This window comes from Chiloscyllium punctatum, chromosome 10, assembly GCF_047496795.1.
Source record: "Chiloscyllium punctatum isolate Juve2018m chromosome 10, sChiPun1.3, whole genome shotgun sequence".
Taxonomy (NCBI): Eukaryota; Metazoa; Chordata; class Chondrichthyes; order Orectolobiformes; family Hemiscylliidae; genus Chiloscyllium; species Chiloscyllium punctatum.
Window position 1 is genome coordinate 118,008,055 of NC_092748.1, and position 26,739 is coordinate 118,034,793.

The 26,739-nt window shown below is 42.1% G+C and overlaps 1 protein-coding gene across 1 annotated transcript in view; it reads right to left on the minus strand.

Annotated features, from left to right (window-relative positions):
* map3k2 (mitogen-activated protein kinase kinase kinase 2) overlaps positions 1 to 25,548 on the minus strand; it is a 119,789-nt gene extending 94,241 nt beyond the window's left edge. Inside the window, exon 1 of the mRNA XM_072580035.1 lies at positions 25,389 to 25,548. The gene's annotated coding sequence lies outside the window, so the exon portion shown is untranslated. The remainder of the gene's footprint in view (positions 1 to 25,388) is intronic.
* Positions 25,549 to 26,739: the final 1,191 nt, after the last annotated feature.

Genomic DNA, 26,739 nt, shown 5'->3' on the forward strand with positions numbered 1-26,739 from the left:
CTACTACGTTCAATCGGATCTGCCAAACATACAAGGTATATGAGGATATGACTTAAGTGTGACACTGACTTTTACTTTTTTATGTATGTGAAAGTCATCCAGATCAAGCTCAACCACACAAAACTACCAACACCATTTTTGGTTACATTTTCACACACCATGCAAACAGACAACAGCTCTAATATGTACAGCCAGTTCTACTATAATGCGGGTTTCTAAGAATGCAAATTGGCTATAACACGATTGAGGAATTTAGACCATGATTTGTAAAATACAAACTTTCCTTATCTGTATTGACTATAACGTGATTCTGGTCCCATTGGTTTAAATGATGCTGCTATTATGCGATTTTCTCGTAACTCGGGATCGCACATGAACGAAACTATTGTGTTTATATCAGAACAGACTAATCAGTTGAACTCACTCCCATGAACTAGGTCACCATAAATTTAGTTAAGGCATAATTTCACCTCAACGTTTTCAGGTTTTCATAAAAGGTGTTAAAATAAAAGCTCAATAAACATCACAGATTACATTTAAACATACTATATAGCTGTGCACCAGCATGATCCTTTCTCACACTTTGCAAAATTGTTGCTCTATGATTGTCAAGTAACAGTGACTGTGCTGAACAGGACAGCAACTGAGCGATAATAACTGTGCTCAAGAGGACAGCAAGTGAGTAACAATGACTGCACTAAAGAGGCCTGAATTATCACACAAGCATGATACAGAAAAAGGAAGGCTCGAAGATGTTCGACAATAAAAGTGTTCTTAATATTAAGAGAAACTGAGGACCAGGGAGAGTGGTAAGTGGATAGACAAAGCTCAAAAACACAAAAAAGGGAAGTGGCAAAAGATCTAGAGACTTACATCTTTAAGTCTTTGGAAGTGGTAGGACACGGTGACAAAGCCATTTAAAAACACACAAATGGGATTCTTGGTTTTATTTAGAGAGACCTAGTATACCAAAATAAAGTTATGTCATACTTTGCAAACTAACAGGTTAAAACCCCAGCTGGTGTATTGTGAGCACTGCTGTCCTTCACACTTTAGGAAGGATGTCAAGGCCTTATGGCAGGAAGAAATGAGATTTACTTGACTGGAACAAGAGACAAAGAACTCTAGTTATGAGCAGAGGCTTGGTTTGCTCTTGGTCGAATTTAATTGATTCCTTTATTGTCACATATATTCAATATAAAATGCAGTGAAAAGTGGTTACCATCGCCGTATACAGGAACCATCCACATTAACTTAGAATAAAATTTTAAAAAGATAAATTTAAGAGAGACCCACTTTTCCTTCTCCCCTGCTACATTCCTGCTCCAGGCCACATCAGCCCACGCCATACCACTGCGAGGGGCCCACAACACCTGTCCACAAGTCCTCCAGGCTCACTCGAGGCTTTACAAGCCAACCAACCAACTCTGTAGCCATGCTGCCTCTGAAGGTGCCACTGCTGCTCTGGAGCCCATCTAAGCCACCGTCTTACCAAAGAGCTCACTTTATCAGGTAAGTTTGAGGGGAAAAAAAAAAGAGGGGAATCAAGAAAAAAAAAGCAGACAAAGAGGACAAGGCACTGCCTACTCCGCCGCTGCCATCTTGAAAGAAAGAGGTATAGTTGAAATTTAATATAGATTCTGGGTTTTAACAGATAAGAGAGAGTAACAGGCACCATAACCACCACCTCCTCTGTAAGATTCTACAAAAACAAAACCTAACAGGTTGAGACACAAGCACAGCAGGGAGGACATGGTTTAATCCTTTCCAACCTGGTAGGAGGCTCTTCAGTCCAAACACATGCTCAATGCGCCATGGTGAAGGGATGTAAACCTTGTCTTATTCTCATGCTCACTCTGCAAAGTTGCTCACATTCCCCATCAAAAAGAGACCCCGAGGGATCACAGTAACAGATTAAGTTCTTCAAGAAAAGGCAGAAACTCCAGCTGCCACCAAATAAAAGAAACACAAAAGTTAGGACAAATAGCTGCAATACATTTTTAGAAATCCTTGATAATACTTGGTTTCAGAAAACCTCTACAAACTTTGGGGGTGCATGAAAGGCTCAGTGATCAGCACTGCGTCAGGGACCAGAGTTAAATTCCATCCTCGGGCAACTGCCTGTGTGGAGTTTGCATGTTCTTCCTGTCCCCTGTGTCAATGTGGGTTTCCTCCAGCTGCTCCGGTTTCCTCCCACAGTCCAAAGATGTGCAGGTTAGGTGGATTGGCCATGCTGAAATTGCCCATAGTGTCCAAGGATGCGTAGGTTAGGTGGATTGGCCATGGGAAATGCAGTGTAACAGGGATAAGGTAGAGAGAGATAAGGTAAAGTCTGGGTGGGATGGTCTTTGGAGAGTTGGAGAGTCGGAGAGTTCGTTAGTCCAAATAGTTTGTTTCCACACCATAGGGATTCTAAAAGTGTTTCTTGTGCATTAACTGTTCCTGGTTACGTACAATTCTATCAGCACAAGACATCCTGACAAGGATAGCCCATAATCTCTACAAAAGTATCTTCATTCAAATTTCAGTGGAGTATACATGGTCAATCTGCAAATTTGCACACTTAACCATTTGAACTGTGAAAAACAGCCAAGAGGCCAAGTTCATAGATCTTGAAAATCGCTGCTGCACCCAGCTTTTTCAGGAACACATGAAGCACTGGCTCTAGTATCTATGATTAGCATAAGATAGTAAGTTCAGAAACATATCACACATTAAAGTATTTTGGGTACTGATATTCTTGATACGTAAAACAACAGCCAATTAACAAGGTAAGTTTCTATGTTTTTGCACAATTTCCACTGGAGTCCCCAAGGATTAACCATAGTCCCTTCCCATTTTCCTCCCTCCAGACACAATCCAACGTGGCATCCTGCACACCATCAATGTTCTGCATTCCGTTCTTGGCTGGTGGCCATGCTTTCAGTTGTCTAGCCCTGAAGCTTAGGGATTCCCTACCCTAATCTCCACTCCTTTCTTTGCTCCTTTAATACACTCCTTAAATCCTACCTCACATGTTTACTCATCCAACATAATACCTTCATTGTGGTTCCATGTTAAATTCTATACAATCAAATCCCATGGAACATTTTACTATTACCAAATTATTGAATAAGTGTAACTCCCGTTATTATACAGCAAAATATTGCAGATGCTGTAAATCTAAAACAAAGATAAACGTGCTCAATATGATCAGATTGGGCAGCACATCAATCTGGACTGCTGTGTTTCTCTCTTCACAAATGTTGCCTGACTTGCTACGTATCTCCAGAAGTTTCTGTCAGAAGAATAAGAATTTGACTTAGATTTATTGTCACGTACTCACACGAGTAAAGTGAAAAGTTTACAAGTCATCACTTATGGCTCCAGCTTAGGTACCAAGGTACAGATTCTAAGGGGAAATAAAAAGTCCAGCAATAAATTAGAAAAATAGAAAAATGAGAGTTCAGAGTAAGTTAGCCTGTACTAACTGCTGCTACTTTGGCTCAAAATAAAATTACCAATTGTTTCACAAAACTATAAAAAGAGGAGACAAAAATGAAATACACAAGAATGAAAAAGCTCAACTTACAAATTACTTCACAGGGTGAAAACAGTGCCAAAATGTGTATCCCTTTACAGAATCTTGTTCAAAAGCCTAAGGTGGCCTGAGAATTCCAGAAACCAACATAGGCATAAGACAACTAGGTTCTGGATTAGTGGTGCTGGAAGCCCTCAAAGTTTTACCTACACATCCACTAATATCATTTATTGTATCCGTTGCTCCCGATGCAGTCTCCTCTACATTGGGGAGACTGGACGCCTCCTAGTAGAGCGCTTTAGCGAACATCTCCGGGACACCCGCACCAATCAAGCACACCGCCCTGTGGCCCAATATTTCAACTCCCCCTCCCACATTGCCGAGGACATGGAGGCCCTGGGCCTCCTTCACCGCCGCTCCCTCACCACCAGATGCCTGGAGGAAGAACACCTCATCTTCCGCCTCGGAACACTTCAACCCCAGGGCATCAATGTGGACTTCAACAGTTTCCTCATTTCCCCTTCCCCCACCTCACCCTAGTTCCAAACTTCCAGCTCAGCACTGTCCCCATGACTTGTCCGGACTTGTCCTACCTGCCTATCTTCTTTTCCACCTATCCACTCCACCCTCTCCTCCCTGACCTATCAACTTCATCCCCTCCCCCACTCACCTATTGTACTCTATGCTACTTTCTCCCCACCCCCACCCTCCTCTAGCTTATCGCTCCATGCTCTTCCAGCACCACTAATCCAGAATCTGGTTTCCAACATCTGCAGTTATTGTTTTTACCTATAAGACAACTAGGACCTACAGCATTGACAAAGCCTACTACACTGCTCTTCTCCATATTCCAGCCATCTCCCATGGGGCACATTAACTCAACAAAAGACAATTTTAGATTTCAGGTAGACAGATTTCTGCCAGCACCTCACGCTTAGAAAGATCTAGTGACCTGCAGACACTGCCTTACCTCATTAAGAATCTCGAGAACTGAGTGAGCATTTTGCAAACACAAGCTTCGCATAAAATCTGCACTTTAAAACCAGAGGGAATTCATGATGCAGTTTGAACAGGTATCTACTCCTCCTCCATCCCCAGGAAACAGGTTAGAGTTGAGAGCACCAGAGACAATTTGTGCACTGGTTAAACTCCACACACACACACAGTAAAGAAAACACAACAGTTTCATTTTTAAATCACAACCAAAATTTAAAAGAGCTTTCGAGAATATCAATCCTGAAAGATGGATGAAGTGGTTGCATTGATGAGCTTCATGTGTCAATTTTTTTGCATGCCGTATTTATGCATTTGAGCTAACAGCACCACAAGATGGAGCAACACACACTCGTGCACAAAAGTGGAATGCTGCTTCTGGTGTGATGCACAAACAATGACAATACCTTACAGGGATGGGGAACTCAGTCAATAGAAATAACTGTTCATTCCTGATAGGATCCGTAAAGAAAAAGTCCTCTGTCTCAGTCACAGTGTCTGTTTACAAATAATAGGGCATCTGATGAGCATTAAAAATGAAGGTATTCAAAATACAGTCCTATCAAATGTCAGAATATTGGATGCTTGACCAAGTAGTAATTCCTGATATACTGTAACTTCTGTTTTACATTCAAAATGCCTGTCAAACCTCTTGTTCTGTTTCCATTACTTGTTCTAACTGTTGCAGTGGCCATTTTCAATGGGAGCACCATAGGCCCACAATAGTAACACATTTTGTTTCCAAAAATCAACGTATTACTACACATCCAGTTATAATCGGTCAATGAAGCCTCTGGGGAAGATGGCAATGAAACCCAACTATGTGAGGGATGCCACACACAAGAGCAAGGAAGCAAATGTACACCAACATAATAAAAGAAAAACAAAGTACTGGAGAAACTCATTAGACCTGGCAGCAATTGTAGAGAGAGAAACAGAGTAAGCTTCTCAAGGTTTGGATCAGCTCAGGCTTGGAGAGCCAAAGGGCCTGATCCTGGGCTGTAAGTTTTCTTTGTCTTTTCAAAATGACTCTGCATCTAAATAAAGGGGGCAGAAACAGTTATGGTTTTAATGCTGTAAGAAAAAGTGGGGTGGGGAGAGCAAGTGTACTATAGGAGTTGCAAGGTCATGTTGCTGCTGTACAGGACATTGGTTAGGCCACTTTTGGAATATTGCATGCAACTCTGGTCTCCTTCCTATTGGAAAGATGTCGTGAAACTTGAAAGGGTTCAGAAGAGATTTACAAGGATGTTGCCAGATTGGAGGGTTTGAGGTATAGGGAGAGGCTGAACAGGCTGGGGCTGTTTTCCCTGGAGCATCAAAGGCTGAGGGATGACCTTACAGAGGTTTATAAAATCTTCCCTGGGGTGGGGGAGTCCAGAACTAGAGGGCATATGTTTAGGGTGAGAGGGGTAAGATATCAAAGGGAACTAAGGGGCAATTTTTTCACGCAGAGGATGATGCATATATGGAATGAGCATATATTTCATTAGATTTCAGGTAGACAGATTTCTGCCAGCACCTCACGCTTAGAAAGATCTAGTGACCTGCAGACACTGCCTTACCTCATTAAGAATCTCGAGAACTGAGTGAGCATTTTGCAAGCACAAGCTTCGCATAAAATCTGCACTTTAAAACCAGAGGGAATTCATGATGCAGTTTGAAGTGGTGGAGGCTGGTACAATTGCAACATTTAACAGGCATCTGGATGGGTATATGAATAGGAAGGGTTTAGAAGGATATGGGCAAAGTACTGGCAAATGGGACTAGATTAGGTTGGTCGGCATGGACTAGTTGGACTGAAGGATCGGTTTCCATGCTCTACACCTCTATGACTCTAAGTGTAGAAGATGGCAAAGGTGCCCAGTACAGAAAGTAAAGGAAGAGCCAATAATAGCAAAGAAATGATATATATGAAGAGTAAGCATCAGTAAGTGTTAATAGCAGAAAATGAGTCAGCACTATGACAGCAAACTCATGTAAACGAGGCAGAGGATGACCAAGGCAGTAATCAAAGTGGGGAACACAGCTCATTGTCTGAAGTTTCTGAACACACTGTCAAGTCATGAAAGCTGTAAACTGCTTAAGTAGAAAAACGAGTTCTGCTTTTCCAGTTTACACTGGGCTTCACTGGAACACCAAGGCTTTGGGCAGAAACATTAGTGTGAGAACATTATCGTGTAGTGAAAATGACAAGTGACCGGAAGATCAGAGTCATTTTTGTGAGCAGAGTGGACATGGAAGCCAAAGTTAATGTAGAATGCTTAGAGAAAGACAATGGGGAAATAATAATGAGGAACCAGGAAAAGGGAGATGAGTTGAATAGATATTTGCACCCATTTTCACAGTAAAAGACACTAACACTATTCCAAACTTACTAACCAATCAAGGGGCTAAAGGAGTAGGGGAAATAAATTCAATCATCACTGGAGAAAAAGTGCTAGGGAAACTAATAGAGCTAAAAATCAACAAGTTACTCAGACACAATAAGATGCATTGCTGTTGTCATCAGCGATCACTTGATAACAAGTTTGATTGTCCATCAAAAAACTCTGTCACTGTTCAGGGATTCTGTCGGCTCCTGGGTGGCTGATGAGCCTGATTCTAGAGCTGCACCTCTGACCACACATTTGGAAGGGGTTATCAGGCGAACAGAACCACAACATGACAATGAGTCTGCAGAGGGATAGAGGCAGGTTAAGTGATTGGGCAAAAAACTTGGTGGGGGGGTCAAATGGAATATCATGTGGGAAAATGTGAGGTTGTGCACTTTGGCATGAAGTATAAAAGAAATGAATATTATTTAAACGGAGAAAGATTACAACACAGGGGACTTGGGAGTCCTCATATATAATTCACAAAAGGCTAACATACAATTAAGCAGGAATAGGGAAGTAAAATAGAATACTGGCCTTTATTTCAAAGTGAATGGAATATAAAATAAAAATAGCCTTCTTCAAACTATACAAGGCACTAATGAGCCCATTGTTTCGATCCTCTTATCTAAGCACAGATGTATTGGCATTGGTCAAAAGACTGATACTACGTTTGGAAGGACTGTCTGATGAGGAGAGGTTAGAAAGGTTGGTGATACTAACTCATTGGAGTTTAGAAGAATGAGAGATGATATTGAAAGTTACAAGGTTCTAAGGGGGACCTGACAGGTTAGATGCAGCGATTTTTCTTTTTCTTCTGGGAGAGTCTGGGTCCAGAGGGCACAATCGCAGAATAAGTAGTCACCCTTTTAAGACAAAAATGAGGAATGAATTTCTTCCTTCAGAGGGTAGTGTATTTGCGAAATTCTTTACCACAGAGAGCTATTAAGATTGGGTCATTTAGTATATTCAAGACCAAGATAGACAGAATTTTAATCAGTAAGGCAGTCAAGAGTTACAGGGAAAAGGCAGGAAAGTGGAATTGATGATTATGAGATTAGACATGATTTCATTGGGTGGCACAGCACACTCAATAGACTGAATGGCCTGCTTCTGCATCTATGTCTTATGACCCTACGGCATTATAGCATCATCACACAGCTTTTCCCCAATGTTTATTTCCATGAGACGAGATGAAATGACCCAACTATATGGGGAAATGTTGACAGTCCAGTTGAGATGTCACTGCCTCCTTTTCAGTCAAACTGCTCATCAATAACTCTCTTATCTGATTGTAACTGGCATAGCTTGAAGTGTCGTAAGGTACAGAAAATCCAGACATTTTGCATCACTGTATTTGCAGCATCCTCAGGTGCTGGTGCCTCATTCACCCAGTCAGTTGCCAGATTTTTCCTCATCACTGGTTGATTCCCTCCACCAGTCATGACCAAGGGCACTTTTAATATCTGGAGAACTGCAAAGCACAGATTCAAGCGTGATGATTCGTACAGATACTATACTTTGAATAATCATTCAACACGATAAAAATCGACGTGAACCACCAATAACACAGTAAATGTGGCAATCAATTTGGGCACATCAAGCCTCCACAAACAGTAAAATGATAATGAGCAGGTACTTTTCAGATATCCAAAAGAATAAGAAGGATATTATTAAATTGGAAAGGATATAGGAGAGATGCTACTGGTACTGGAGGGTTTAAGTTATAAGGAGAGGCTGGATAGGCTGAAACATTTTTTTACCTGGAACATTAAAGGCTGAGGGGTAACCTGACTGCCATTTATAAAACAGTTAGAGACATAAATAAGGTGAAAAGCAAAGGTCTTTTCCCAGGGTCTGTGAGCCAGGGGTCTAGGTTCAAGTCCCATCTGTTCTAAATATTTCACAATATCTCTGATCAGGCTGCTTCGAAAATATGTGCAATCACCTTCTGTCCAAAGTTAAATCTAAAGATTTAATCCAGGCAGTATCCTGATGAACCTCTTCTGCACCCTTCCCAAAGCCTCCACATCCTTCAAGTAATGTGGCAACCAGAACTGAACAAAATGTTTTAAGTGCAGCCGAACCAAAGTTTTATAAAACTGCAACATCACTTCCTGGCTTTTGTATTAAATGCAGGCAAGCATAAAGGCATGTCACGGACCTTCTTTACCAGCATATCTATTTGCCTGGCCACTTTCAAGGGGGGATGGACTAGGACCCCAAGATCCCACTGTATGTTAATGCCGTTAAGGGCTCTGCCATTAACTGTACATTTTCCCTGAATGTCACACTTGCCCAGATTAAATGCCATCATTTCTTTGCCCATACCTGCAACTGATCTACATGCCGCTGTATCCTTTGACAACCTTCTATCCAATCCACAACTTCACTGATCTTTGTGCCATACATGTTAGAGTGCATTACCACCATGAATAATGTTATTTTGATTAAGTAAGCTCACTTTATCAAAACCATTCAGATTACTGGAAGAAAGGGAGATGAATAATATTAAGTAATTATAAGTCACTGTATTTTGTGCTGCTACATGAGCATTCAGAATAACAAGGGCTTAGAAACACTTAGGCTATTCAGGGACATCCGCTCACTTTTCTTCGAAGCAGGCTAAGGTTAATTAAAATACAGGAAGTTTCGATGATATCACAATATATGCTTGCAGTTACATAATCAATATGTGAAAACATTTAAGGAGTTTTTGCATAAGATGCCAGCAAAAGACATGTCAAGAAAATCAAAGTAGATCAAAGGGAGAATAAGGCAAATGGATAAATCCCAGGGTAAAGTCTTCAGGAAAGGTCTATGATAATAACGTCTTCAATTGGCAGACTTGGCAAACCATGACAGGAAAAAATAAATCAGAGACAAGTTAGCATATGGACTGGATATCTGACTTATACAGCTAAATATAGTAAGGGGAATGAACGGAAGATTTTCAGAACAATAATAGTGAAAATTAGTAAACCCTTCACATTATGATCCAGTGTGTTCCACTGCACAACCAACATGCTAAATGGAATCGACTTCAAGGAGAAGACCTGCTCAAAACTGGGCTCCCCCACCCCAAGGAAAAGACCTTGTCTACTTACTCTATCCTTACCCCCCATGATTTTATAAACCTCTCTAAGGTCATCCCTCAACCTCCTACACTCCAGGGAAAACAGCCCAAGCCTATTCAGCCTCTCCCTATAGCTCAAACCTTCCAACCCTGGCAACAACCTTGTAAATCTTTTCTGAACCCTTTCAAATTTCACAACAACCTTTCAATATGAGGACAACCAGAACTGCATGCAATACTCCAATAGTGGCCTGACCAATGTCCTGTAAAGCCACAACGTGACCTCCCAACTCCTGTACTCAATACTCTGACCAATAAAAAACAAACTATCCTGTCACTATCCTATCTACCTGCAACTCCACTTTCAAGAACTATGAACCTGCACTCCACAGTCTCTTTGTTCAGCTACACTCCCTAGGACCTTACCATTAACTGTGTAAGTCCTGCTCTGATTTGTGCTTCCAAAATGCAGCACCTCGCATTTATCTAAATCAAACTCCATCTGCCACTCCCCAGCCCATTGGTCCATCTGATCACAATCCCGTTGTAATCGGAGGTAACCTCACACTTCAATTTCTGCTTGTCGGCTGAGACAAGGAGCACAGCATTGCAATCTGATTCTTCAGAATGTGGACAGGGCAGTAGGCATCTTTGATGGTTGTATAGCAATCGTCAAGGATGTTTAGACTTCTGGTGGGACAGGAGACATGTAGATGGTATTCTGGTAGCATGTTTTTGAGATTGGCCTGGTTGTAATCATGGTTATAATGAACAAGGCCACAGGGTATTCTGTCTCAAGACTGTAGTGTTGTATACTTTGCCAAGTGCAGTCTTCACATCTGCGTGGGGTGGGATGTAGACCGCTGTCAGATAGCAGAGGTGAACTAGCGTGGCAGGTAGTACGGGTGGTACTTTACTGTAAGGCATTCTAGGTCCTGGGTGCAGTAACTCACCACAGCCACCACGTCCAAGCACGAGGGCCTGCAATAGTCAACAGGAAATTGAGCAGCAAATATGTAGGGAGATCGCAGATAGTTGTAAGAATAACAAGGTTGTAACAGTGAGGGACTTTAACTTTCCAAACGTAGACTAGGACTGCCATCATGTTAAGGGTTTAGATGGGGAGGAATTTGCTAATTGTGTTCAAAAAAACTCTCAATCAATGTGTACACAGTCCTACTAAGAGGAGGAGCAAAATCTGACCTTTGCTTGAGAAATAAGGCAGGGCAAGTGACTGAGGTGGTAATGAGGGAGCACTTTGGGACCAGTGAACACAATTCTGTTAGTTTTAAAATAGCTATGGAAAAGGATAGGCCTGGTCCACAAGTTAAAGTTCTAGATTGGAGTAAAGCCAATTTGATGGTATTAGATAGGAACATTCAAAAGGTGACTGGAGGAGGCTGTTTGCAGGTAAGGGGATATCTAGCAAATGGAACTCTGTCAAAACCGAGCTAACGAGAATTCAGGGACAGCATGTTCCTTTTAGTGTGAAGGGAAAGACTAGCACGAGTAGAGAACACTGGATGACTAGAGATATTGAGCATCTGGTCAAGAAGAAGACAGACCAAGTGAAACCCTTGAGGGGTACGGGAGGGTGGTGGTGTAGGATTACACCTCAGAGAGAAACCAGGACAGCAAAAACGGGACATGAGACAGCTTTGACAGATAAAGTTAAGGAGAATCCAAAGAGGGTCTACAAGTATGTTTAGAGCAAAAGAGTAACTATGGAGTGAATAAGGTCCCTTAACGAACAAGAAGGCCATTTGAATATGGAACCCACAGGAGCTGGGTGAGATGGTAAACAAATATTTTACATCAGTATTTCCTGTAGAGGAAGACATGGAAGCTAGGGAAATAAATAATGATGTCTTGAAAAGAGTTCAAATTACAGAAATGGAGATGGTGGAGGTTTTAAAATGCAGAAAGATAGATAAATCCTGAAACCTGTTCAAGTGTATCCCAGGACATAGTGGTGAAGCTAGGAAAGAACTTGCGGGGCTCCTAGCAGAGATATTTGTATCATCAATAGTGACTGTGAGGTGCCAGAAGACTGGAGGGAAGCTAGTGTTGTGCCAATACTTAAGAAAGGTGGCTACAAGGAAAAGCCAGGCAACTACAGACCAGTGATCCTCATGTCAGTGCTGAGTACATTGTTGGAGGGGATTCTCAGATACAGGATTTACAGGCATTTGGAAAGGCAACGACTTATTAGGGCTTATCAGCATGGCTTTGCGCATGGGAAATCTTGTCTGACGAACTTGATTGAGTTTTTTGAAGAGGTTAAAAATGTATTGCTGGAAAAGCGCAGTAGGTCAGGCAGCATCAAAGGAACAGGAGAATTGACGTTTCGGGCATAAGCCCTTCTTCAGGAATCCTTTTCCAGCAACACATTTTTAAGTTCTGATCTCCAGCATCTGCAGTCCTCACTTTCTCCTTTTTTGAAGAGGTGACAACGAAGATTGATGAAGGCAGAGCAGAATGAAATGTTAAGGGGTTAATTTGCTCTGCTGACCTGCAAGAAATTGAATACCCTAGGGTAAGATGGTATGTCTCTGTCCTAGATGTAGAATGTAAGGAATTCACATCTCGTCATTTACATGGCCATTTCCTGGTTATTGAAAGTGAATTTACATTGCCATCCCTTGCCATTCAGAACCATTTATATCATCCCCTATTCAGAATCAAGAAGAACATTGCAGTTGGAATTCTGACCACAACCTGGAGTTGAAAATACAATTTACACCAGGTCTTCCATTAAGGTATGATTTACATTATATTGTTTCTGGAGGTTGAGGGACGACGATACAGAGGTTGACCAAATCATGAGGGCCATAGATAAGCTGAATAGCCAAGGTCTTTTCCCCAGGGTAGAGGGCATACATTTAAAGTGAGGAGAAAGATATTAAAAAAAGGACCTGAAGAGCAACTTTTTTCACAAAGAGGGTTATGCATAAATGGAACAAGTTGTCAGAGGATGTAATACAGGTAATCATAATTACAGCATTTGGACAGGTACATTGATATGGGCCAAACACAGGAAATATTGAACTAATTCAGTTTAAGAAACCTAGTTAGCATGGACAAGTTGGGCCAAAGGATCTATTTCCACACTGTATGACTCCATAACTCTCTAAATTAAACAACATTCAGACTTGGCAATAAGTGGCAAGTAATATCCATGTCACATTGGTGCTCAGCAATAACCTTCAACAAAAGAGAATGAACTATTCGCCCTTGACATTCAACAGTATAAACAGAACAATGGGTTACCATTGACCGAATTGGAATAACCGTACAAAATACTGTGGCTACAAGAGCAGGTCAGAGGAATCATTCCCGGTCTGTCCAAATCCTTCTCCAAAGCTTGTCCACCATCTGCAAGGCACAAGTCTTGTGTGATGGAATATTCCCCACTTGCCTAAATGGACGCAGCTCCAATAACACTCAAGCATCCGGGCACCATTAGGACAAAGCAGCACGTTTGGTTAACATCCCATCTCCCACCTTCTTTAACGAGTAACACACAGCGGTAGCCAGGTATATCACCTAGAGAATGCATCATAGTACCTCACCAAGTTCCTGCATCTGAACCTGTGACCTCGACCACCTAGCAGGATAAGGGCAGCTTGGGAACATGACTAACTACAGTTTCCCTCCAAGCCTCACCACCATCCTGACTTTGAACATCCCAATTCCATCAGTGTTGCTCGGTCAAATTCTGGGAATTCCCTCCCTAACAGCACTGGATGCCCCTCCATCCCAAGGACTGCAACAGTTCACGAAGGCAGCACATCGCCACCAAGTCCAGAGCAATTAGGGAACAGCAATAATTGCTGGTCTCGCCAGTGCCACCCACATCCCCTGAGCAAATATGCAAAAAAAGTTCAGTATTAAAGCTTAGACAGTTATTTAAATACCTTTCAAAAGATATTGTGCATAAATAAGTTCACCTAGCTTTGCACAAGTGTAGGCAACAAGGATTCCCAAAGGTAGAGTTGTCTCTCAACTTCAGGTAAAATTGCTAAAAACCATTCATTGCTGACCAACCAGAACCACCTGCTTCTCAACTGATACAATAGGAGTCCCTTGGTACTGCTGGAGATGCTGTGCATGCACACTCTGTTGGGTTTAAGATACATCAAACTTTAGAGTCAGCATACAAACAATGATGGATAAAATAACCCTGGCTCATTCAAGCTGTCCCATACAGCTGTGATACCGCGTACACTACAATACCTACATTCCCCAACCTACCCAAATCCATACAACCTCTTGGGAAAAGGAAGGAAAATGAATACAAACAGATCAAGTGAAAGCAATCATCATAACATTTCCATGACTCAATGTTAAAACTAAAGCTTCAACACTTCTGCGAGAATTAATTTAAAAAATGAATCAGAATGTGTTTCACGAGGATTGACAGAGTATGATGATGGATTTCTATCATGAAATATCACAAATATGCACATGGCAAACAGCCACTGACGCAAAAAGGTGAGACTCAGAGGCATCACTAATTTGATGACTTTTAGGTTTGATAAGACTCAGATTTTTCAGGAGCTGGGATCCATAATGCATTTCAGATTTTAACTGTATGAGATAGAAACCAGTTAAACGAAGACCAGACACTAAAGAGCCAGTTAGTTTAATATGTCACTGGGAGAATATTAGAACCTATGATAAAAGTACTTACAGAACATTTAAAAATACACAATTTTATTCAACACATCAACATAGCTTCATGAGGGTAATCATGTTTGACAAATTAATCAGTATTCTTTGAGATGGTAACAAACAGAATAGATAAAGGAGAACCAGTAGATGTAATATATTTGGATTTCCAAAAGGATGGTTAATAATACACATGCTGAACTACTTAATAAGAATCCCTGGGGTTAAAAGTCTTATGTTAGCATGGAGAGGATGGACTAACAAAAGAAGCATTGGGATAACTAACAGGAGAAGGTGTCATTCTCAGGATAGCAATCTGTAAATAGTGGAATGCCACAGGGATCACAATATTTACCATGAAATATATATTCACGACTTGGATGGGGTAGGTTTATGTACTATTATGAAATTTACAATTATACAAGAATAGGTGGAAAGGCAAATGCTGAGAATGACACAAAAAGCCTGCAGAGGGATAAATACAGGCAGAATCTTGGCAGACAGATTATGTGGGAACATGCGAGTTTATGCACTTTAGCAGGAAGAATACAGGAGATGAATGGAGAAAAGAAATCACCAGAGTGGATCTTAATGCTAAAAAATGCCCCAGAGAATTCGCAGAATACTGCAGGAGAGTACTTACAACTCAGCAGAACAAGGAGACATAAACCCGTTAAATTTTTTTTTCATTATTCATCAATTTCCCTTTGAAAAGGTATTCTGTTCCACTGTTTAGTAACGCACTTACTATTCCCTCAGTGTGAAAAAACCCTACTCCCTTTTGTTATTTTAATAATGATCTCTAACCTGGTTAGTAACACAGCAAACATTGTTTTAACCTGCACTCTTGATAAACCAGCAAAAATTATATACCTTAAAGTCCACATAGCTTAGTGTATTATTCTGACCAATTATTACAGTTTTTAATTTATTTACTTCAGTGTGAATATACTTATTGTTCAATTGAATGACCACATGAAATAGCAACAGTTGATTGAATTTCTCCTCAAATACCGCGATCTACAACAATGTCCAAGTAATCACTTGAGGGTGCGAGTGAGAAAGCTCTCTGCCATTAAGTTTTATTTAAGGCAAAGTTGCATTATTATTTCTGCGATTTATGCTGTTAAAAAGTATAATGGTGATGTATATACCCCCAGCATTCAGTTTCTATTATTTAGTGTGTTTTACATTGATTTGTGCAACTTTTGATTCCCCAAAATATTTTATCAACTCTCCTGGTCCCATAGGTGTCGGTTAATAAAATGTTTGCTTAAGTAACTGACCAAGAGACACACTTGTGAGATAAATTGGCCAGAAGGGAAATTGTCATTTTCAAAACAGAATTTGTCATAAACCTGAACAGAAAATATTTGCAGAGATTTACACAATAATCTGAGGAGTAGGTCAAAATAGAGAATTCCTTCAAACAGCCAGTACAGACATGATGGGTTGCACAGTCTGCTCCTGTGCTGTAAGGTTTCACAAAAGCTTCTCATAATTTTTAACAGTCCACGTAAAAAGCACACAGTCTTAAGGCAGCAAGCAAAGATTTGCTGAATACAATAATTGTACTTTCAATGAAAACAAAAATCAGTATTTCTACAGCCCAATGAGACAAAGCAGATTCAAACCATTAACTGTTTCCTTCTCCACAGATGCTGCCAAATCTGCTCAGTTTCTCCAGGATTTTCTATGTTTGTTTCAGATTTCTAGCATCCCCAGTATAAGAAGCTACCCCAGAGCAGGACTGCACTCAAGATCGCCATAGCTCAATTGCATCCTCCTGTCCTTGAGAAAATTTGTACCATTTTCCAACCCAAGGGTTGTGATAGGCTGCTGGATCAAAGTGGCTAGATAACAATTATTCTCCCCGATGCTATACAGTGCCCGCACCCTGTTCGCCTTTAACAAACCTATGCGCTCAAGATGGAAATGCTTCCTGGAGAAGCAGCTTATCCAGAACCATACTGCTGTTCATAAACACCCACATGCTACTGTTGTGGTGCACCACCATCAATATATAATCCTGCTTTATGTAATGTAAACATGAACTCAATTCATACTATTAGCCTTTTAGCTAATTATTTTAGTTGCACATAAATCAAATGAACTATTTACATAATTGTGACACAAATTATGACAAGTATTGAAAAAAAGTGTCCATTCTCCTCGGCTCTGAATTCAGCAAATCTGTTTGGATTTGGCTCACAGTCACACAAAGTGGTTACTACATGAGACACCATCAGATCAGTCCTGTCATTGGTTAATCAGAATTTGGCATGTGCAGTACACAGACAGCCCAGAAATCCTCAGATGAGAGTCTACAGGCTGCTTTCAAACTGCCAATTATTCTGTTGTTCGTACGCAAACCAATTTCATAACCTATATTTCACCAGGTAGGCGAAACATGAGGAATATATAAATAAAACAGCCATTAATATATATTTTTGAAAATGAAAACCACAGCTACTGAAGAATCCCCCAGTCTTTCATCTTATAGCACAACTATCGGGGATTGAATCACAATAATACTTCTTGTGAGGAAAGTCTTCACCACCCCAAATATGTTAGCTTTCTAACTAGCATTACTTCACCTGCATCACACAGTTCAAAATACACTCTCAGCAGACACAATCCAAGTTTCGAAATACAAAGTTTGCTTATATTATTGAGCCAGAGCTGCACAGTTCATAGGTCCATGACACCATTTCACACACCCAGTTTTCCTCCTTATTGCAGTCTTGCTGCCAACAAAAACATTGTACAAACTAGTGCGTAAACAAATCTGTTGCATGAAATACTGCCTTGCTATTAGCGGTATGTATTAACATTACTGATCTTATCAGATGCCTCGTACAAACAGTTTAACAGAAATTTATCTTGCAAATTTACAGAATATATTTATTCAGCAATCACCATTGTTGAAGTTAAGCATCATATAGATTGTGACACATTCACATGTCCTTCATTCTGCCCAGCAATGTGTACAAACATTTGAAGGGGGACAGTGGTGAGTGATAATGTCACTGGAAACCTTGTATTTATCTACCACTACCCAAATGATTAAGATCTCTTCGTAAATTTAAATAACCTTTCTTCACTGTCCATTATACTACCCATTTTAGAATCATAGGTTACAAAGCACGGAAATAGGCCCTTTCACCCATGCCACTGGACCAGGAATACTGGGGCCGAGGCTAATGCTCTGGAGGCACAAATACATATCCCAGTATGGCAGCTGGTGGAATTTACTTTCAATTCATAAATCTGGAATATAAAGCTACTCTCAATAATGGTGATCATAACAACAATCAATACTGGTTATAAAAACCCATCTTATTCACAAATGTCATTTCATAAATCTGATGTCTTTACCTACGTCAACAAACTTAGCAAACATAACTTCGATCCCTTCATCCGAGTCATTGATATAAATTGTAAAAGGTGAGTCCCAGTTCTAAACCCTGCAGTACACAATTTGTTACATATTGCCAACCAAAAATGTATTTATGCTTTCTCTGTGGCCTGTGAACCAGCCAATCTTCTACCAAGCTAATACACTAAGCTTATGCCATGCTTTTAATTTCTGGAAAACCATTTGATGTACCATTTTAACAAATGAATTCTGAAAATCTGAGAATAGTGCATTCATTGGTTTCCCCTTTATCGACATGTGCCATTTCTTAGAGGAATTCCAAGAAATTGGATAAACATGATTTCCCTTTCACAAAATCACGTTCACTCTTTCTAATTACCCTGCCTTGCTCTAATGTCTTTAATAGCTTCTAACACATTTGTTATGACAGGTGTTGAGCTAACTCATCTGGAGTTTCTTGCTCTCTTTCTCCCTTCTTTGTTCAATGAAAGGATTCACATTCACTATTTTCTGATCCAATAGAATGTTGCCACATATAAAGAATTTTGGAAAACTAAACCAATGCACTGACTATCTCACTAGCCCCTTCTTTAAAGTTCAAGAACGAAGTCCACCAGAACTTTCGACCTTATCAGGAGAAAGCTCCAATAATTTGGCAAAAGTGAGGACTGCAGAGGCTGGTGATCAGAGTCTAGTAGTCGTGCTGGAAAAGCACAGCAGGTCAGGCAACATCCGAGGAGCAGGAAAATCGACATTTCAGGCAAAAGCCCTTCATCAGGAATGGGTTTTGCCCGAAATGTCAATTTTCCTGCTCCTCAGATGATGCCTGACCTGCTGTGCTTTTCAAGCACCACTCTAATCTAGCTCCAACAATTTACTTAGTACCATTTCCCTGCTGATTGCAATTTTATTGAGTTCCTCCCTCCCTTCCATGCCTGGTATATTAGGTGTATTCTCTATAATGAAAACCAATGCCAAATGACCACTCAGTTCCTCTGCCATCTCAGTTTCCATTGCTGTGTTAAATCCCTTGACCCACTTTCCATAGCTGGAATGTTACCATGTTAATTATTTTTTTCTTTTAAAATCTAAAGGAGATTTTACTACCTGCTTTTATATTTCTAGCTAGCTTTACTCTCATACCCTAATTTTTGCATTATTGTTTGAACTCATCCTTTACTTTTTTAAAAATTATTTCCAATCTTCTGACCTGTCTTGGCACAACTATATGCTTTTCTTTACGTTTAATAGAGTCATGCAGTCATACAGCACAGAAAGAGACCCTTTGGCCCAATTTGTCCACGCCGACCAGGGCTCCTAAACTGAACCCATTTGCCTGTGTTGGACCATATCCCGTTAAATCTTTCCTATCCATGTACCTATTCAAATGTCTTTTAAATGTTGTAACTGTACCCACCTCTACCTCTGGCAGCTCCATATACACACTACCCTCTGGGCGAAAATGTTGCCCCTCGAGTCCCTTTTAAACTTTTCCCCTTTCACTTTAAACCTATGCTCTCCACTTTTGGTCTCTCATACCGGGTGCAAAAGACCTTGGCTATTCACCTTATCTATGCCCCTCATGATTTTATAAATGTCTATATAAGGTCACCCCTCAGTCTCCAACACTCCAAAGAAAAAGTCCCAGCTTATCCAGCCTCTCATTATAACTCAAACCTAACAGGCCTGTTAACATCCTGGCAATTCTTTTTTGCACCTTTTCCAGTTTAATAATATCCTTCCTACAGCAGGCTGATCAGAATTATGCAAGACTATACCAATGTCTTGCATAGCTGTAACATGATGTTCCAACTCCTGTACTCGATTCTCTGACTGATACGCCAAACATCATCTTCAACACCCTGTCTACCTATGACATCACTTTGAAGACACTACATATCTGCACTCTCAGTCTCTCTGTACGACAATACTACCAGGGCCCTGCCATTAACTAAGTCCTGCTCTGGTCTGTCTTACCAAAATGCAACACCTCACATTTATCTGCATTAAACTGCATCTGCCATTCCGTTGCACAATGGCACAGTTGATCAAGATTCTGTTGTACTCTTAAATAACCTTCTTCATTGCCCCTATACCGCTAAATTTGGTCTCAACCCCAAACTTACAAACCATGCCTCCTACATTCACAAACAAATGACGAACAACTGTAGTCCCAGCATTGATTCTTGCGCTATAATACTGATCAAAGGCCTCCGGTGCAAACGACAACACTCTATCACCACCCTTTTTTTTAATCCAATTGCTAGCTCTTCCTCCACTCCGTGTGTTCTAACCTTCCTAACCAGTCTATCATGCGGATCCTTGTTGAAGGTCTTAAATTTTTCATGCTCCCCTCTCCTTAGAATTTTTAATTCAGTGGAAAGCCATCTATTCTGTAAATATTTCAACCTTTGTATCAAGACCCACATCAACAGGCAGTAGCATAACTCAAACCATGTAATTATGGGGAAGCTACCGAAGCAGAGGGAAAAGTTTCAATGAAATACATCAACAGCTGGCAATGCTGAAAATAAAATAGTCACCCAATCAGGATGGGCTGCATTCTGGGACCACTAGGCAGAACAAAATACATGACCACATCATCTCATTGAAATGTATAACATTCTGATCGGGCTAGACAGGGTTGAAGACATCCCTGGCTGGGGAATCCAGAAAAAGGAGTCTTGGTTTCAGGATACACAGTCGGCCTTTCTGAATGGGGATGACAGAAATCTCATCAGAGGGTAGTGAATCTGAATAGATCGCTTTCTCAATACTAAAGGGCTTAGAGGGAGAGCAAGTATGGTGTTGAGATACAGCCATGATTATGGAGAACATTGAACAGGTTCATTGGCCAAATAGCCAAATCTTGCAACTATTTTCTATGCTTCTACTCCACTTGGAAATATGTGAAGTACCAGAAACAGTTTTTTAGCATGGATTTGTTAAGAGGCAGATCATATCTGACAAACTGTAAAGGGTTTTTGATGAAGTAACAGCAGACAAAGCAGTTGCTGATGTGCATACTGATTTCTAACAGCAGTTGATAAATTATCATTAAACAAGTTTGTTGGCAAAATTTAAGCCCACTAGGGGGATGGTGGTAGAATGGTTACAGAACTGGGAAAGAGTCAAAAGACAATACATTACCCAGCAGGACACAAATGCAAAATTTCTACATGATGTAAAACCGAGAAATACAATGAATGATTACAGGTGGATTAGCAACAGTTTTCAGGAGAACATAGAGAAACTGGTGAAATTTAATACAGAAAAACGTGAAGTGACGCACTTTGGTAGGAATAATATGGAGAGGCAATTTAAATTCAATGGTACAAATTGAAACAAGATTCAAGGATGGAATAATGTATGGAAATCATTGGTGACAGGTCACAGTGCTTCTTAGCTTTACGCACAATCCAAAAGCAAAGGTGATAAACATTCAAAAATTGGCATGACCTGCACAATCCTGCAGGGTACCCGTAAGGAAATATGTCAAGGTTTTGGTGAGCAGTGAGATTTACCAGAAAGGTCCCAAAAATTAGGTAATTCAAAGATCAAAGAACATTACAGCACAGGAACAGGCCATTTGGCCTGCGTCGATCCAGGTCATTTATCTAAACATGTCGGCAATTTTCTCAGGGTCTGTATCTCTCTGCTCCCTGCCAATTCATGTATCTGTCTAGATACATCTTAAATGACAACTCTTGTGCCCGCCTCTACCACCTCCATTGATAACGTATTCCAGGCACCCACCACCTTTCCACACATATCAGTGAATGTGGAGCTTCTGCAGAAACTGAAATCATTCCTGTCAGAGCAGGAAGTTGTAAAGGGAGATGTAATACAAAATGTTAAGCAGCTTTGATGGAGTAGACAGTAAGTAACTATAATCACTGCTGGAGAGTTACTAATTAGAGGAGAGACTGAAGGGAATTAGCACAAAAATCAGACCCAAGATTAGAAACGTTTGATCAGAAATGGTTAAAAATCTATCCCAACCTTGATTGTACTCAACGGCACAACCTCAACATATCTCTGTAGTAAGGAAGTAAACAGATCCACTATCCTCTAACAAAAGAAATTCTTCCTCAACTGTTTTAAATGATGTTCTGAGATCGTGCTCTCCGGTCCTAGAATCTCCCACAATAGGAACAAACTTTCCATATCAATCTTGTCTAGACCCCTAAGAATCTTGTATGAGCCAACAAGATCTCCTCTCATTATTCTAAATTTCAACGAGTACATGAACAATCTACTCAAACATTCTTCATAAGATAGTCCCTCCATACCTGATATCAGTCTAGCGAACCATCTCTGGACTGTCTCCAATCCCAGCAAATCTTTCTTTCCTCAGGTAAGGGGCCCAAAACTGTTTACAGGACTCCAAGCTGTGGTTTGACTATTGCCTTGTATACTTTTAGCAAAACCTCCCAGTTTTATACTCTATTTCCTTTGAAATAAAGGTTAAGATTCCTGAATTGGTGAAAATTATAACGAGCCAATGATATATGGGTACAAACCTGTCACTGATTATGGTGGCCTGACCCCACTAGTACTGTACCCCAGTATTAAAAAAGAGACAAAAAAACCTGCAGATGCTGGAATCCAAAGTAGGCAGGCAGGAGGCTGGAAGAACACAACAAGCCAAGCAGCACCAGGTGGTGGAGAGGTCGACGTTTCAGGTGTAACCCTCCTTCAGGACCCGAAGAGGGATTACACCCGAAACATTGATGTCTCCACCACCTGATGCTGCCTGGTTTGCTGTGTTCCTCCAGCATTATGAAGCAACAGACCTAATCCCCCGCCACTCAACCCCTTTGTCCACAGCTATGCCTGGGCACATGCAGGAGAAAAAGCATCGACGAAAGGGACAAATAGCAGACAGGCAGCAATGTCTGGAGGAGTGTTGGATGGGGAACAGGAGGTACAGAACCTGCACATCCCCAAGCCCATGGCCACAGTTCAGATGTGGCAGTCACAGGAGTAACCAAGAGCCCAGAGCCTGAATAGCAAGTTTTGAGCCTGATGCACAGACCGAGGAACCCAGTTCAGAGACTCTAGCCGATGTCAAACAGTGACTGAAGGAGAAGCAGAGGAGGAAGAAGAGAGAATAAAAATCTCTACTGCAGTAAAAGCTTTATATTCAGTGTTTGAGGATGGTGCTGGAGCATGACAACACTTTGCACATGCAAAAAACAATTTACACCATATTTGTGTAAACGTGACAATAAACCTAAATCTAAAACATGATATAATGCCAAAACTGTCGCCACCTGTACTGACCACTATCCTCTGACAAAAGAAATTCTTCCTCAACTGTTTTAAATGATGTTCTGAGATCATGCTCTCCGGTCCTAGAATCTCCCACAATAGGAACAAACTTTCCATATCAATCTTGTCTAGACCCCTAAGAATCTTGTATGAGCCAGTGTTATACAGCAACAGACCTGTCCCCACCAGTACTGTACCCCATTGTTATATAGTGACAGACCTGTCCCCACCAGACTGTACCCCAGTGTTATATAGTGACAGACCTGTCCTCACCAGTACTGTACCCCAGCAATATACAGCGACAGACTTGTCTCCATCAGCACTGTAATCCAGTGTTATACAGTGACAGACCTGCCCCCACCTGGACTGTACCCCAGAGTTATACAGTGACAGACCTGCCCCCGCCAGTACTGTACCCCAGTGTTATACAGTGACAGGCCTGTCCCCATCAGTACTGTACCCCATTGTTATATAGTGACAGATCTGTCCCCACCAGACTGTACCCCATTGTTATATAGTGACAGACCTGTCCTCACCAGTACTGTACCCCAGCATTATACAGCGACAGACTTGTCTCCATCAGCACTGTAATCCAGTGTTATACAGTGACAGACCTGTCCCCACCAGTACTGTACCCCAGTTGTTATACAGTGACAGGCCTGTCCCCATCAGTACTGTACCCCAGTGTTATACAGTGACAGACCATTCCCCGCCAGTACTGTACCCCAGGGTTACACAGTGACAGACCTGTCCCCCCCGTATTGTACCTCAGTGTTATACAGTGACAGATCTGTCCCCACCAGTACTGTACCCCAGTGTTATACAGTGACAGGCCTGTCCCCATCAGTACTGTACCCCAGTGTTATACAGTGACAGACCATTCCCCGCCAGTACTGTACCCCAGGGTTATACAGTGACAGACCTGTCCCCCCCGTATTGTACCTCAGTGTGAAACAGTGACAGATCTGTCCCCACCAGTACTGTACCCCAGTGTTATAGTGACAGACTTGTCCCCATCAGTACTGTACCCCAGGGTTATACAGTGACAGACTTGTCCCCACCAGTACTGTACCCCAGGGTTATACAGTGACAGACCTGTCCCCCCCAGTACTGTACCCCAGCGTTATACAGGGACAGACCTGTCCCCCCCAGTACTGTACCCCAGTGTTATACAATGAGAGACACATCCCCTCCAGTACTGTACCCCAGTGTTATACAGTGACAGACCTGTCCCCCCTGTATTGTACCTCAGTGTGAAACAGTGACAGATCTGTCCCCACCAGTACTGTACCCCAGTGTTATAGTGACAGACTTGTCCCCATCAGTACTGTACCCCAGGGTTATACAGTGACAGACTTGTCCCCACCAGTACTGTACCCCAGGGTTATACAGTGACAGACCTGTCCCCCCCAGTACTGTACCCCAGCGTTATACAGGGACAGACCTGTCCCCCCCAGTACTGTACCCCAGTGTTATACAATGAGAGACACATCCCCTCCAGTACTGTACCCCAGTGTTATACAGTGACAGACCTGTCCCCCCTGTATTGTACCTCAGTGTTATACAGTGACAGATCTGTCCCCCCCAGTACTGTACCCCAGAAATATATTCGATTGATAATGTTGTTCTATAATCCTGGCTGGAGGAGCAAAGTTTCAAACAGTGCTGGTTGCTGGAGCTGGTCAGAGCTCTGTCCTTGTGTTTTTTTCCCCACAGCAAGTTCTGACAGCTCTGACCCAACGAGTGATAGCGGCTCTTCGGAGGCTCAGGGCAGCCGGAGCCGGAGAAACAGAACGAAGCCCCGAGGATGGGCCTCGGGCCGGAATCCAAGTGAGGGATGTATTTTCCTCAGAGACCACCGGAGGCTGTAAACTTGCCGGATCCCACCACCTTCCCCTAATCCCCTCAGTCTCTCCCTACCCGGGCCCCGGAAAGGCCTCGAGCCTCTTCCCCAGGGGGCCTCCCGTATCCCGTTCCCCGGGTGCCCCTCACTGTCCCCGGGTCCTCCTCACACTCCGCTCCCCCTCCCCAAGGCCCTGATCCTCTCCCCACCTGGGGCCCGCTCACTCTCCCCAGGCCCCGAGGCCCCATTGCTCTTACCCGAGAACTGAGCATCCAGGCCGCAGGCGGCGGAGTCTCTGCCGAGTCAGACGGCAGTCCCGTCAGTTCCGAACCGGGCCCCCGCTCTCCGTCCTGCCCCGGGAGGAGGAAGGTCCGGCGCCGGGAGAATTTTAAATAAAACTCGATTTTTTTGGGGGGGGGGGGGGGGGGGAATGAAAAATTTTCCTTCGCGGGACGCCCGGATCGTGCAGAGTGCGCCTGCGTCACAGCCGAGCCCGGCCTCTGCGCATGCGCTAGAGCTGGGTGCCCAGAGTGCGCCTGCGTTGCAGCCGGCCCCAGCCAACGTACCTGCGCTGGAGCTCGGTGCCAGCAGTGCGCCTGCGTTGCAGCCGGCCCCAGCCAACGTACCTGCGCTGGAGCTCGGTGCCAGCAGTGCGCCTGCGTTGCAGCCGGCCCAAGCCAATGTACCTGCGTACTAACGGCGGTCATCTGCCGCGCATGCGCAACCAGTCAATATGGGTCAGAAGGTGTGAAAAGTGAATATTGACTCATGGACTGTCTCCAATGAATTAAACAGAACTGAGCTCTAACTGTGGCTGCCTCACGCCTTGTCAGAGATTGGTTTCTGCTGTGGTGTTCATCTTTTTTTTCCCTGTGTGGATCAGGAACCCCATCCTGACATGACTGGTTCTCCCACATCCCCTGTATTTTATTGTTACTATTCTTTGTGTCTCCAGTTGCAAGCTTTCTGATTCCATGATTGTCTCAAAGAAATTTTTCATGAGAAAAAAGCTGCTAAAACAACTTTTAAAAATATTTACATTCACATAGTGGTCTCTACAAACAAAAGGATGTAACTTGTAAAAAAGGTTTTGTGATTTACATATGAAAGAAGTGAAACTAGCATGGTCACACTAACAGATGAGAGACTTAACAAACAATCAAGAGGTAAAAACAATGACTGCACATGCTGGAAACCAGATTCTGGATTAGTGGTGCTGGAAGAGCACAGCGAAGCTACTTGGATGCTGCCTGAACTGCTGTGCTCTTCCAGCACCACGAATCCAAACAATCAAGACACAATTCTATGTCTTACAATTGTGTACTCCACAATCACCTGATGAAGGAACATCGCTCTAAAAGCTAGTGTTTCCAGTTAAACCTGTTGGACTATAACCTGGTGTTGTGTGATTTTTAACTGTGTTTTGTTTGAGATACCTGGGAACTTGTGGACTTTCTCTGTGGCAATACCTCAATCCATCAAGATTAAACTTTCTAAAAACAAAAGAGAAAATGCTGGAAAATCTCAGCAGGTCTGGCAGCATCTGTAAGGAGGGAAAAGAACTGACGTTTCAAGTCTAACTGACCGTTTGTCAAAGCTTAAAAAAAG